This window comes from Pteropus alecto, unplaced genomic scaffold (assembly GCF_000325575.1).
Source record: "Pteropus alecto unplaced genomic scaffold, ASM32557v1 scaffold8, whole genome shotgun sequence".
Classification (NCBI taxonomy): Eukaryota; Metazoa; Chordata; class Mammalia; order Chiroptera; family Pteropodidae; genus Pteropus; species Pteropus alecto.
In genome coordinates, this window is record NW_006494609.1 from 19,269,077 (window position 1) to 19,283,596 (window position 14,520).

The 14,520-nt window shown below is 48.9% G+C and overlaps 1 non-coding gene across 1 annotated transcript; it reads left to right on the forward strand.

The window, feature by feature from the left end:
- The first annotated feature begins 14,109 nt into the window (after nucleotides 1-14,109).
- Nucleotides 14,110-14,228, forward strand: LOC112473964. Its single transcript, XR_003044236.1, has one exon. It is a non-coding gene; the product is annotated as a 5S ribosomal RNA (ribosomal RNA).
- Nucleotides 14,229-14,520: the final 292 nt, after the last annotated feature.

A 14,520-nucleotide genomic window follows, 5' to 3' on the forward strand; every position in this document is an offset into this window, starting at 1 on the left:
TAGCTGCGTGGCCATTGCCTCTTCGTAGTTGGCAGGTTATTGAAAATCCCCGAGAAAGAGTCTGGTTTCAGTGAGAGGGCCATTTCACATCAGATGGTCCCGAAGCTCGCCCTGGTTCATCTCCAGGGAGAGGTGCTGCAGGCTACACTGTCACCTCTTTATCTTCGATCCCCATCTCTGGGCAGAGGCTGAGCCCCAAATGTCTTGGCAGAGTCGTGAACTTGAACTAATGGGACTTCTGGTTGAAAAACAATTTGGCAGAGATGAACTCAGTTATGAAGAAGAAATGTAGAAGTAAATGAACACACTAAATGCACTTGAAAGAAGAAAGCAGAGGACACACCTCTGGCTAGATGACATGTTCCCTACAAACAAAGCAGCCACTGGTCTGTCCGGAGCTAGACGACCGTGAACAGGACCTCGGTGTTGGCTCGCATCTCTCATGACATCATGCAGCGAGCAGAGACAGGAGGGTGCAGATGACTTTTTTTTTTCCAAGAAAGGCTGGAAAGTGTGTTCTATTATTAAACCAAAGGAAGTTCTTTCTGCCTCCGAACATACAAAATAAAATTCCACAGTAGAGTGTTTAAATTTACCTCTTCATGTATTTATTCACTCAACAAATAGTTATGTTGTCCCCACGTATGTTAGAACTAGAGACATGAGTGACACCCAGTCTTTGCCCTGAGGAAACCAAGGGACCGTGGGTAATCAGCAAGTAACAAGGCTTATTCCACCGTAGAAGGGTGGTTTCCTTGCTGGTACCTGCAGGTCCATGGCATGGTTCATCCCCTCGAGTTCTGCAGAGGAAGACGAGGTGCTAACTTGTCTGTGAGTCTGTCTCCAAACATCATTTTTATCACTTAAATTTTTTCCTGTACTTAAAATTCTATAATATTACTCACACTCTTGGGCATCTATAATTTTCAATCCTCTGCTTCTCTCCTGAAATGCTTTCCTCTTCTTTTCCTCCTGACGAACTCTTATTCATTCTTCAAGTTACCGCCTCCATGAAGCCTTCCTTGCCTTCTAGGTACCTAACTGGAGCCAAGGCTCACTGGATATTATGCTCCAGGGTCCTTTGCCCTGTTCTCTGTCTCAACTGTACTGATCTCCTGCCTCATGCCCTTTGCATGTGTCATCCCTTCTGCTCTTTGTCATAGGCTATGTCTAAGAAGTTACATCTTTAGGGAGTTTCCTTTGTGCCCACCTGCAGTCTGAGTTGATCTGTGGGGCGAGAGGCAGCTTTGCGTGCAGTTGGGCTTGTTCCTGATAAGTTGGAGCTCCCTTTAAGTCTCTAGAAAAGGCATTGTTAAATCACACACAGCCACTCAATGTGTTTTTACCTTTGCTGGGTCAAGAGTCCCTTTGAAATACAAACATAAGATCTATCTAAAAATGCGAATTCCTGTTCCCTGCACACAAGTCTCTGACGAAAGCTTCTAAAAAGATAGTTTGCCAGTCTCTGAGCATCTTTCAAGAACACTTCACTCTATGATTAGAACCATGTAATATGCGTTTGAATACTACACATTTTCTCAAAAAGCATAATACCCAAAATGTCTCGGGCACCAATTATGAGTCAGCCATTCTTCGAGAATTCCTTGTGCGCCATCTCTGTTAATGATCTCAGCCCCGTGACGGAAGTATTACTTTAGTGATTACATACATCAAGGATCACCAAACACTGGCTCCTGGGCGGAATCCTGCTTGCCGCCTGCTTCTGAAAATCAAGTTTCATGGAGTCCAGCCATGCTCGGTTCTCTCGTTTTCAGAGCCGAGTAGTTGGGATCTTATGGCCACGAAGACTATAACATTTGCTCCCTGGCTTTTTTAAAAAGCGGTTTGCCGACCTCTGGTGTGGATGGCAGAACGGAGGCTTGGAGAGGTTCCGAACCTGCCACGTGACCAACTCCGAGACCGTGGGGTCACCGTGCCGTATGCCGGATGTCGTGCTTTCACTCAGCTTCCTTCTGCCCCCCACTCAGGAGGAGTCAGGGTTCCTCCTCTCTTTCGCAGCCTCAGCTTCCCCATCTGTGAGATGAAGGGGGTGGACTCGATGACCTAATACCCTGGCCAGCACCGAATGGCTCTGAACGTCACTGAACGTCGCAGGGACTGTGTGCTGGAACGAGTGGGGACCGTTTAGAAGAATTAAAGAACAATGGCAAGCTGGGGAACTGGGGTGCAGGGATGGCAGCTGAAGACTCCCCGAGAAGGCAGCATGGCCTGTATCATCTGCATTTGGTTCCTGGCATGTGCGCATGAGTGAGTGTCTGGGATCACGGTGAAAACCCTTTACAGAGCCACAGGCTTGACAAATAGGGGCCACTCTCTCACTGTTTGCCCCCCAGCACCACTCAGGGAGATGTCATCTACAAAGCCGGCTCTGAGCCCCCGTGAGTCAGGCCTGGCTCCGGGGCTGCCTCTACCCGCTCCCCCGTCCGGAGCAGCGGCCACCCCGGGGCTGGGTTTTGAAGCTGCCCCCATGGATGTGTCCTGGCTTTGCACCCTCTGCGATCTGCTCGCCCTGGGTCAAGGCGCCTTTCAGATCCTCTGTGCTCGAATGAGATGGGTCCTCTTTTTATCCTGGTCCCCCCCGCCCCCACCAGAGTAGAAGCCATTTTACAAGGTCATGCACTTCCTTGAGAAGCATTTCATTAAAAAAAAAAAAAAAAGTCAGATGCATGCACACACAAATCAGTAAAACTGGGGACATGGGAGAATGGTCAGTGGGCTGCGTCAGTTCCCGGGTTGTGGTGTGACCCTGTGGTGACGGGAGGTACTGGCCTTGGGGGACCCTGGGCGGTGGGCACACCAGACTTCTCTGCTGTACTTCTTACAATGGCACGTGAATCTACAGTTATCCCAAAGAGTTTAATTCGAAAAATCAATTGATGCTGACTGTACGTTCTGGGAATTGTGGTTTTTATTGAGTCAGGATCTCCACGAATCGGGTGCGTTTGTCAGAGGAGGAAGGGGAACTTCCTCGAGAGGATCGACTTCCTGTGTTTATTAGAGATTTGTGTTTTTAATGTTGGGGGGAATCCTAAGTGTCTTTGGGAATCTGATAAATTCCATGAGCCCTGTCTTCTTACGTATGTATGTGTGTGCATCTATACGTGTGTGAACATATATGTGTGCATGCGTGTGGGTGCATGTATGTGCGTGCACATTCATGCACACTCACATGCTCAGATATGGGTGATAAATGAATGGAGTTCTCTCGAGGACCCCACAGAACAGAGGACACCAGAGAAGGGATAGTTCGGAGCCCCGGGCCATCCTCCTGTCCCCTTTCCCATGCAGAAGAGCTGTTTTCATCTGTATTATATTTGGGATGTTTATTTAATATTTCATCGGACAAAACTTTTCACCGCTTTGAAATAACTTAAAATCCACCCGCGTATTAGAAAGAAAGAGCAGAGGATGGGCTCTGGGGAGAGAGGACCTGCCTTTGAGACCCCGGGCTGTGTAACATCCATGGCTCACCTTCGGTGTCCCCATCTGCAGATCAGTTCTGGGGAGTGGGTGGTCTCGACTCCGGCCTCCCAGGTGTGCAATGGGGATTTGGCGCCCGTCCTGCCTCCGTTACGGGGCCTGGCCTGCTGATTGTTCTCTGGTGCTGGGCAGAGCTTTGCTCTTTGCCAGAGGGTGTTCGGGACATCAGTGGACCTCTCAGCTTGTTTTTCGAAGTTGGCACCCCAGCAGCCCCTTCTTTTGTGTTGGAACTGAAGGCGTTCATGAACAAGCCCTCCAAGTGTGAGTCTGCCTCTCTGTCTCTCTCTCCGTCTGTCTGTCTATCTGTCTGTCTGTCTGTCTCTCTCTCTCTCTCCCACTGAGAAACTTTTTCTCATTAGCGAGGAGGGGGGAAATAACACTTGTAAAACTTTCCCTAGTCTTGGGGAACTTGCTCAGAAATTTCGGGCCGCATAGAGTAATCAGCGAACTTGCTCTTAATCGCACTGCGGAGACGCGATTTTTCCACACCTTCCCTGACTTTGACACTGCGGCTTTTGAAAGTTCGTTTTGTGCTGTGGCTCATTGTTCTTTAATCTGCTGCACTCTGCATTGACTATCGCGGAAATTTCCCACTTACTATGTCAATAACATCTGGCAAAATTGCCACCTATTAAGAGTAAGTGTTCTTTTTTCTCCGGTGAGAAATGTGATAGTGTATTATATTGGTTTCCCTTGAGAGGCTAAGGAGACAATTTTAAAGCAGACAAATGCATTAAAGAAATAACCTGAACTCTAAGAAAAGGTTACGAAAAGTCAGAAACTTTTTTTTTTCTTTTTCTCATTCTGGGTTTACTTATTTATTTATGGAGGGCGGGGTGAAGGCAGCTACCGCGTGACGGCGGGTTTTAGCTGCACCGATGTCCCTCTGTCTCCTCTGTGCTGCCCCCTCTGAGGAGAATTTCCCTACCCAGCTTCTGCACCGAATCCGGGTCCCTCTGCCCTACGTCCTTTGCAGGACAGGCCAGCTAAGGGTGACACCAGGACCTGCTCCCCCGGGCCGCAGTGAAAGAACCCCGTGCCTGAGGTGGCTCCATCGCCCATTTACTGTGTGGCCTTGGCAAGTCACAGCACTGGAACTTCAGGAACCTCAGCTTCTTGCTCTGGGCAGTGGAGGCCGTCATGGCTGCCTTGCGGTGAGTGTTGACCTGAAGATCGGTGTTGTTTGTCAGGGTCCTGAACACTGAAGGCTGGAAGGCCAGTCATAACCTGGTACTGTTACGGCTGCTTAGCACCATTCAAAACTCAGCACATGATTACTTCTCTTACATCCAAGCCATTGGGATCCACAGACGCTTGTGAACTATCGATTCGAATCCCCAAATTACGCATCGAGGTGTCCCAGTGGGACTGGAGCAGGATTGGGATGGCATCTCGTCCCCTGTAGGCCTCCAGCTTGTCAGCTGCGGCAGCCCTGTTTTCTGTCAGCTGTTCCCTAGGACACGGAGTGAAGAGTGGCCCCAGCAGCTCCGCCAGGGTGACGTTCCCTGCACCTGCAGTGCTGTCGCTTGCCTGGCTTTTTTCTGTGCCCAGGGAGCGGCTGGTTCGGCCTGGGCATGCTCTGGGGTGGGGCGGGGGTGGGGGGAGTGGTCAGTGCTGACACAGTAGTGACGTAACTGTGACCGTGGCCATGAGGTTGCTGAGACCTTGGTACACCTCGATACGCTTCGGCCCCGTTCTCAGTTTATTCACTCAAGGAGTTCTCACCGCAGCCTCATAAAGCAGGTGCTCCCACTGTCCCCAGTCCCCAGCTGAAGGGACAAAGCCACGGAACAGTCGAGAAACTGCCTGAGTTCTTGTGCATTCATTTCGGAGTGAAGTTCACTTTCCCTGGTCTGGCATTCAGGGCTCAAGGCCGGAACCTTGTCTCTTTTTGATCTCGAGTCCTACGACTCTCCCTGCAGCTCCAATGTCTCGTCAGCTCCCTGGACGTCCCTGCTCCCATCTGCCTCTTCACGCTCGCAGTCTGCTCTGCCGAGAGTCCCTTTCTGGGCTCTGCTGCCTGCCTCATCCAGCCATCCATCCATCCATCCATCCATCCATCCATCCATCCATCCATCCATCCTTCCATCCCTCCATCCTATCATCATCATCATCATCATCATCATCCATCATCATCATCATCTATCATCTTCCTTCCATCCATCCATCCATCCATCCTTCCATCCATCCATCCATCCACCCCCCCATGCATTCATTCAATTTTCCTCGAGGATGATGTTGAAGAATAAGGACATGTTTTTTAACCTCTGTGCAGCTCAGTGTCCCCATCTCTACAATTAGCTTTAGTGGGGGATCAAATTTAAAAATGCAGACAGGACATCGGTTAAGATTCCTCAGACTTCTCAAACCGTAAATCACAAGGCATTCCCTGAGCCACAGGTGACCACAGGTGGGTACTGTTGAGCCCTCATAAGATGCTTAAACATTAGAATCGGTGACTGATCAATACAAGTGGGGAGAATTCCTATGACAAACATATGTTTCTCATTTCCGTTGAATCAATGGAGATCTCTGGCCTCCCTGAGCCCCCACTGTACCTAGAAACTGGTGACTCTGCTCATGCGAAGCATGGGCTGTGCACGTCACCGCCCTGCTTCACACTCGGTCTCTCTACACCCTGGTGATTCCGCTCTGGCTCTTGGCGGCACATGAGTGTCCAGCCCTCACAGTATTTATCTAAGTCCCCTACGTAACCTTTTCTTCATACACACTCACGTGTCGAGCACACGGATCTGGAGCCTGGCCGGTGCCAGATGCCAGTGATGCAGAGACAAATGAGCTTCCCAGGAAGCCCTCCTGGATACCTCCAACTGGATTGGCAGCTCAGGCCTGGTCCAGCCCAGAGCCCCTGGTTTAGCTGTCTATAGCATCACGTGTGTGAAAACAGCCAGTTTGCTTGTTTGTTTCTCACAGTAGAGTGTGTGGTCCTCACGGGCACTGCATCTCATTTCTCTTTGAACTCCCAGCCCTTACACAGGGCCTGGTAGAGAAGCAGCCTCTGCTTGTTTATCTCATGAATGGATGGATGGACCAAAAAAAAACAAAAACAAAAGCTGAACCTATTGGGCCCTTGGCTGCTCATCTCTGAAGCAAGGAGTCTGAGCGAGTTATGTCTTAAGCCGCTTCCTGCTCTAAAATTCCAGTTCCTGTTCTTAGTGGAAAAAACATCAATATTTAGATGACTGTATTTTCTTTCCAAATGCCCACCATATTTTATGTCCTGATAATATTTACGGTTTGTCCTCAAAGATAACTAATTGGATTTGCCATCCCGCTCTCAGGGAGAACGTATGGAGGATGGTCCCTCATCACTCATACCGGAGGCGACAGCTCACTACCCAAACTCACATGGTTGTGATTCAGAGGACTCGGTGATGGTGCAGGAAGTAATAATGTCCCTGCTGTCACCCTGGTCTTTCTTTCGCATTTACCACTTGGACAGAGCCATTTGCATCTGAATCGAACTTGCATGAAAATTTTGAGTTTGTGTATTGCCGGTTATAGACAAAGAGGCTTCGGAAACAGCAGTCGATCCGCAGAAGCTGGTTACCCCCTTTTTCCCAGGGACGCCCGCTTCGCTGACCTCGCGGCTCCGAGACGACCCGTCTCTTGCACTCCTTAGGCCAACGGCGCATTCTGTTGGCAGTAGTTCATTTAACATGAGAACCAGGGACAGGACCGGCCTTTCGTAAGATGCACACATAGAATTAACGGGCTCTCGTCACTCCTGTCTCTCTTTGTACCCACCACCCATTTTCATCCTCGTTCATTTCTCGTCCTTGCATCTTTCTAAGCTTCTAAGCTCTTTTTCTCTTCGGGGAAACGTAACGTTTCAAGTGCTGCATTGAAGTGCTTCTCTCCTTTTGACTCGTCCACCGACTCGTCTCTCGGAGGGTGGGGACCGTGCCTGACTTACTTTCATTTTCCTGGCAATGCGATCAACCAACGGAAGGAAAGAATGAATGAATGATAGAAATCTGACTTTGGCCATTGAAAAGATGCCTGTCTAAGCCAAGCCCTGCTCACGCTAATCTTCCTCTATCGCTCTACTTAATCCTCAAAACTCTATAGAGCTGGTGTTCTTCTTGGTGTTATTATTACTGCTACTATCACTCTTGCTATTTTACAGATAAGGAAACTGAAGCGCGGAGAGCTTAAGTGACTTTCCCAAGGTCGGTAAGAGGGGGAGCCAGGACTCAGACCCAAGAAAAGTGATCGGGGCTCATTATACAGATGTAAAGAATTCATGGTCTGCATGTGTATGTGGGGTGCAACTGGCCCTAACTTGAATGTTGTAAAACCAGGATTTGAACTTTTGTCTGACTCCAAAGCCAGTTCTATTATGTAACTGCTCACTTTCCATGTGGCCAAACACAGTGGATGCACTTTTGGGCTGGGGCTGGCCACATCCAGGGCACTCTAGTGCAGGGACCTTTGTGATGTGGGCTCTAGGACCAGCATTTACTAACACTTGTTTCTCAAGTGTTCCATATTATCTCTACCTGCTGACCTTTCCCCTTAAGCCCTTGCCTAGATCTATCGTGGTCCAGGATTCAGTGCTCAGGGTGGGGAAGGGGGCAGGCTGAGCTTTCCTTCAGCCTAGAACTTCCTGCCATTGAAGTCCTGCCAAACTCCCATGGGAGGGAACAGAGAAAAAATATCTAAAAATCATTTTACACGTGGAGATGGAAGTACCCTTCGGCCACTGACATAAAATTCTCCAAAAGCAACTCTTGGCCAGGTGAAAACAGGGTTCTGTGTCACTCTACGTAATGAGGATTGTGGTAGGGAGAATTCTAAGATGTCCCCAAGATTGCTGCCCCCGATGTAGCCACACCTTACAGAGTCCCCTCCTCTTGGAAGGGATGGCCCCCGTGACAAGGACGCATGTCACTCCCATGGTTAGGTTACATGGCAAAGTGAAGGGATTTCTGCAGATGTAATTAAGGTTCCCAGTCAGTTGGCTTTGAGTTGGGTCCACAGATGGATAATCCTGTGTCGTCCTGAGCCAATTGGGTGAGCTTTTAAATGCAGAGGTTCTCCTGCTCACCTATTGCCGTTTGTGATAGGAACTGTGGATGAGGGCATGTGACCAGGATCTGATAGAAGGCCTACACACACATTTGGCTGAATTTTGCCAACAACCAGTAAGCTCAGGAGAGGATGCCGAACTCGAGATGAGATTGCAGCTTCAGCCTGGTGAAACTTTGAGAAAAAGGGCTGGTACCCAGACTCTTGACCCATGGAGACTGTGAGTAATACATTTGTATCATTCTAAGACTCTTAAGTTTATGATCATTTGTTACAGATTAATAAAAAAAGTAACTTTTTATTAAAAGGGATGTGTCGGTTAATTGTTGACACAATAACATTGTAACAAGTAACCACAAAAACTTATGGTTTACATCAATAAGCGTTTACTGCCCTTGGGTCTGTTGGCTGGGACAGCTCTGCCCCTGCCCTCCAGGACACGCATAGTCTTCTTTTGGTAGTAACAAAAGAGCAACAGGACAAGCAGAAGTATGTGAGGTTTCTGGAGCCCAGGCTCAGAATGGACACGCTGTCACTTCCGCACCAAAGCTAATCTGATGTCCGAGACCAAAGTCATTCCACCCTTCGCGAGTCCAAGAAAGCAGGGAAGGGTGAAAAATTGCAGCCAACGACACAGTCTAGCCCAGCAAAGAAATGGCAGTGGTCACAGACATATCTATTAGTGGTGATAAACAGGATCAATGTCCACTTAAACACTAAGAATGATGGGAAACTGCATTTTGCTAGGACGGGATGCAGTTAACACCAGAGCAATTCACCCAGGTGACACTTCCCTCCACCTCCTCAATAATCTGATTCTAATTTATAATCGAATGTGGGAGATTAATTTTAATGAGCACAATTGCCACGCCATTTTCCTGATTTGCATCTAGGGTTCATCATGCCGACGGTCCACAGACGGTGCCTCATTTGGAGTCGGGGCTTCGGCTGCTCTCCAAGTTCGAGGAAGCTGCAGAGCAGAGACCACCTCTCAACCTCTCTTCTGATGTCCTAGGATGAGGACAGGCATGCTTTGGGTGGCTCACCCAAACAGCATCTTCGCTGAAGCAGGATTGCATTCATCCGCTGATGGAAACGTTCGCTGAGCACATTGCATGTGTCAGGCAGTGTCCTGGACCCTGGGGACTGTGATGCAAAGAAGGAATCACTGAGGTCCTTGAGGGATCGCCTTCTGAGCAGGAAGCTAGTCTTTGAAAACAATCAGTTCTGGTACAGAGTGTTAGACATCGAAGGGGTGCGTGCTAGCTCCCAGGATGACTCAGAGAAGGAAGGGAGGGGCTGTCAGACAGGTTTCATGGAGAGATGCACTTGGTCTTGGTCTTGAAAGGCAAGGAGCCGTGTGTCTAGGGAAGGAAGTAAAACCCTCTTGACTAGCAAAGGGAACCATGTCTGTGGATGTTCTGTTTTGGACACCACAGACCTTAGAGAATCTATTGAAAACAACAGAGTCCCTCCCAGGACTCAGGATGGTCATAGGTCTATAAACGGAAATGTTCAACTATGATTTCAGAGCGTTTCTCAAGCTGTCAGCAAGAGTATTCTCCTCCGAGATGCACTTCGAGTTTTTTATATACTCCATATTCTTCTCAAGAGAGTCTTGTCTGCATGGGGAGCCCTGGGCAGAGCCTGGGCAGACACAGTGCCCAGAGGAGACAGTATACTGCCGTTCCTGATTGGCTGGGAGGTGCCCCTACCTGCTGGGATGCTGGCTCAAGTGCCAGGTATTCTCAGGGGCCCAGAGGGTGAGGCAGGGTCTGATCCAACATCTCTTGGCCTAGGCATGTCAGCCAGTGAGATGCGAGGGAGGCTGATTCTCTGTCACTTCTCGAAGGACATGAGGTTAATGCTCTAAGCACTAGCTCAGGGGTGTGCACCAACCTGTCAGTCAAAGGTGCCTCCTTTGTATCCTGAGACTACTTTTCTTTTAATTTGTCTTAGGTTCTCTCTCCCTGTCTAACTACTGATTGCTCAGCTTCTGCCAAGCAGGAGAAAGGAGCCCGGGATGAACCCACAAGAAGGCAGGCATTTACCGTGACGGGCCTTGGCAGAGCCCTGACAGCAGGCCCAGCACTGGCTCCACGAAGGTTAAGAGCAGTTTCCCGGATCACATGGCCAACCTCAGTCAGCTCTGATATTGTCCTTGTTCTCTTCTATCAAATGGCCCAAGTCTGGCCGCAGGACGATTGTTATTCTCCATGGCACGGGAGAGGTCAGGCTAGTCATCAACACGAACAGCGGCAGCAAAGGATTGATAAAGGCTGGCGGGGGAGGCCACAGTGAAATAGACTAAGGGTTATTTTTGAACTTGACGTTCTAAGCCCGTCCTTGCCTTGAGGCCTGTATGCTTGCTGTTCCCGCCCAGAGCTCCCAGCCCTGATCTCTGCTAGCCAGGACCCTCCACTGCCGCTGCTCCCTGACCTCTCGGTCTGGGGTCTATATTCGTCCCCACCACCCAGTGGCTCTACCAAATCACCTGCCCCCCTCCCCTCTTAGCCCTTACGGCAAACTGATACCATCTTATCCTTTTATTTGTTTGCTTATTTTCTCTCTTTTTCCAAATATACTATCAGCCCATCATGCAGCCCAGAGGAGACACTCAATAATTATTTCCTGGGAGACATCTGGCGAACCTTCTGGTTTGCTTTCTGGGGCTCGGAGGCCCCAGCCCAGCCTTGCGATGTTCTCATTTAATTCCTCTGCACTTACCTCTCTACCCCCCCAATATTCTTCCACACCTGCTCACACACAAAAGTATACGTGCGCATACACACACACACACACACACACGCAAACACTCTAGACACACACGCAAATACACAACACGTACAAACACATACGAGCACCTGCGAACGCACTCGCGCGTCTGGGGGAGGAGCAAAGCTTCGCTTCCATCCGGGGGAGTGTCAAAGAGCATTCCTGTGAGGACCTGTGTCGGGGCAGGTGCAGGCGTGGGGCTGGGAGGCTGTCTTTCTCGCAGAGCTGACGGCTCAGGCCCACTTAGAGACAAATGCGAAGGCAACTCCTTTAATTTCCCTTTCGCTAATGATAACCTGAATCCTCAATATTTTTGCCTGGAAAAGAAGACAGAAATAAGACACGTGTCTGTTGCCAAACCTTCATACATTTTCAAGAGTGGAAGAGGCAGGCCGGAAGTGTGATGAAAGGCGGTGTTCTAAATTAACTTCTGAGGTTTATAGGAGCTGTGATGATCTGTTTACCTGTCTTTACCGGATTCCTAGTAGGCACCTAGAAGGTCAAGACTTGGGTCTTTAACATTCCATTGTGTGTCCTAGAAAGACTTCTGCCCGGTCATTATTGCTTAATTGTACCTCCTTCTTCCTCGAGTGACTTTATGAGGCCAAAGGAGGAGCCCCAAGGAACACATTGGTGATGGAGGGTCCTGCCCTCGTGACCCTCTGGCATCACTCCTGCTGTGGCAGTCGCTGTGACAGACAGGAGCATAGGACGTGGGGCAGCAGGAAGAGTCAGTGGGGTCTAAGTCTGTTTCTAGCTCACTGGTGTTGTTTTGTTGGATTTTAGAATGGCCCTTTCGAGCACCACTTTTCAGGAGTTTCACCTCATGTTATACCTGTCAAAGCCTTGCCTTTGTGCCTGCTGCTTTCCTGGGTGGCAGAACAGTGTCCAGAAGGAGAGCTGAATGGACCCACCACGTCACTACACACCTGTGTCTCAAGTTTCCCTAGCTGTGAAAACAGGACAGTGACCCTCACTCACCCTGCCTTCCTCCTGGGTCCTTCAGAGGGTTGAATAATATCATCGGTGCGAAAATGCTTTACAAGCCATGAAACAGAACATTGCAGGTTAATGCCGATGAAAGTTAATGAACAGTAGTCACTCTCTGCAGTCAATACATGACGTGAGTTGGTGCTCGACCCCCAGTGGGGCACAATGACTTCCTGTTTTCTACCTTCCTGGTGCTTTTATACACAGAATCCCACAGATTGCACACCCAGCTCCCCCTAATTACATTCCATTGATTGCTTGACCACGTGCTTGCCCATGTGTCACCCACTGGACCCTGTGTTTCCCGAGGCAAGGACTGGGCCTCACTCAGCCCTGTGCCCTCAGAGCCCAGTGGAGGACCTGAAACTTACCACGTGCACTGTGACGGACGGAACTGTGTCCCTCCAAATTCATACGTCGAAGTCCGGACCCCAAGTATCTCAGAATGTGACTGTATTTGGAGATGGGGTCTTTGCAGAGGCGAGTAAGGTAAAATTAGATCATTAAGGTGGGCCTGAATCCAACAGGACCGTTGTCTTAGTAGGCAAAGAAAGTCTGGGCACAGGCACGCACCGAGGGAAGGGCGACGTGCGGACCCGTCTATGAACCAAGGGGAGAGCCTTCAGAAGGAACCAGCCGTACCCACACCTTCCTCTTAGACTTATGGCTTCCAGAATTGTGAGAAAATCAACGTTGGAGTCTAAGCCACCCGGTCTGCGGTACTTTATGGCAGGGCAACCGGGTTAATACGTGTGCGTGTTTGACGTGGGAGGGGGAGGGGAAGAGATCGGGCTATGTTTGGAACACCTACTATGTGCTGGGCCCTATGCTGGGTGCTTCACCTCCTTACCTCCTTCTAAGTTCCTTCCTTCCTTTCGCAGAGGAGGAAACTGTGACCGAGAGAGACTAGGTCCCTTCTCCAGGTACCTATGAGTCACTAGATGGGTCTTTTCTGAGCATCACCCTTCCACAGACAGCTGCCTTCTTGATATCACTACGTGGAGTTCTCACGGGACCCTCCAGACCACCGTGTGCGAAAGTGAACGGTGCGTCACTTCTGGTTTCTCCCGCTACCTTAAATGGGATCTCCCCGCACCTGGCATTCTTCCAGGGCAGGCTCTGTGCCTTTGGTCCCCATTACAGAAGTCGCAAGTCCGCCCACTCCTCCCCACCCGAACAACCCCCGCCGTCACCCTCGCCAGGGCCACCAGCATCACCTGGGCTCCGTCTCCTCGCTTGCTCCCTTGCCACCTGCCAGTCCCTTGCTCGTACCACAGTGATGTTTTCAGAGAGTAAATTAGCTTAAGTCTTTTCTTCGATTAAATAAAACCACTCAAAGGTTTCTCATTCTTCCCGCAGATCATTTTTTCTCATTCTTCTCCCATTTTGGCCTTGTCCCGCATCTCTCTTTAGCCCGCTGATGCTGCCAGCACCTGGTCTCCACCCTCTGAATGAGTCTCGTTTCTTCACGAGCCATCCTCTGTAACTGACTTGTTTTTTTTTCCTTGCTCTTCAGGGTAATTCCTTTCTGTCAGTAATCTTGGAATTAGAAAGACCTTTTTAAATCAAGGCTTGAAAATCCAGATTTTAAAGATCGATACATTTTACTTTTTATAAATTTAAAACTCCCATTTTGCAACACGTGATATATCTTGACTACTTTCCTTAATATATAAAGAGCTCCTGGAAATTATTAATATAGAGAAACAATCCAATGGGAAAATAGAGAAAGAACATGAGTAGATAATTCTCAAAAACAGAAACATAAATAACAATTAAAAATGGTTTCTTGTTTACGGCCATACCACCCTGAACAAGCCCGATCCCGTCTGATCTCGGAAGCTAAGCAGGGTCGGGCCTGGTTAGTACTTGGATGGGAGACCACCTAGGAAGACCAGATGCTGTAGGCGTAAAAAAATAAAATGAATAAATAAAATAAATAAATAAATAAATAAATTAATTAATTAATTAAATAAAAGATTGTAAGCTGACAAGGTCCTTACAATCTATGAGGTCAACCAAGAGTTGCCTCACCTAAAAAAAAAAAAATATGTTTCTCAACTATTTCATAACAAGAAAAATAAAAAATGTAAATGAGAACGGGAAAACGGTCTTTGCCTGCATGATGTGTGTGCCTGGCACAGCCTCTTTGCTGGACAAGTTGGCCAGTTGTATCGAATTCATCACAGTTCACGCTCTTTA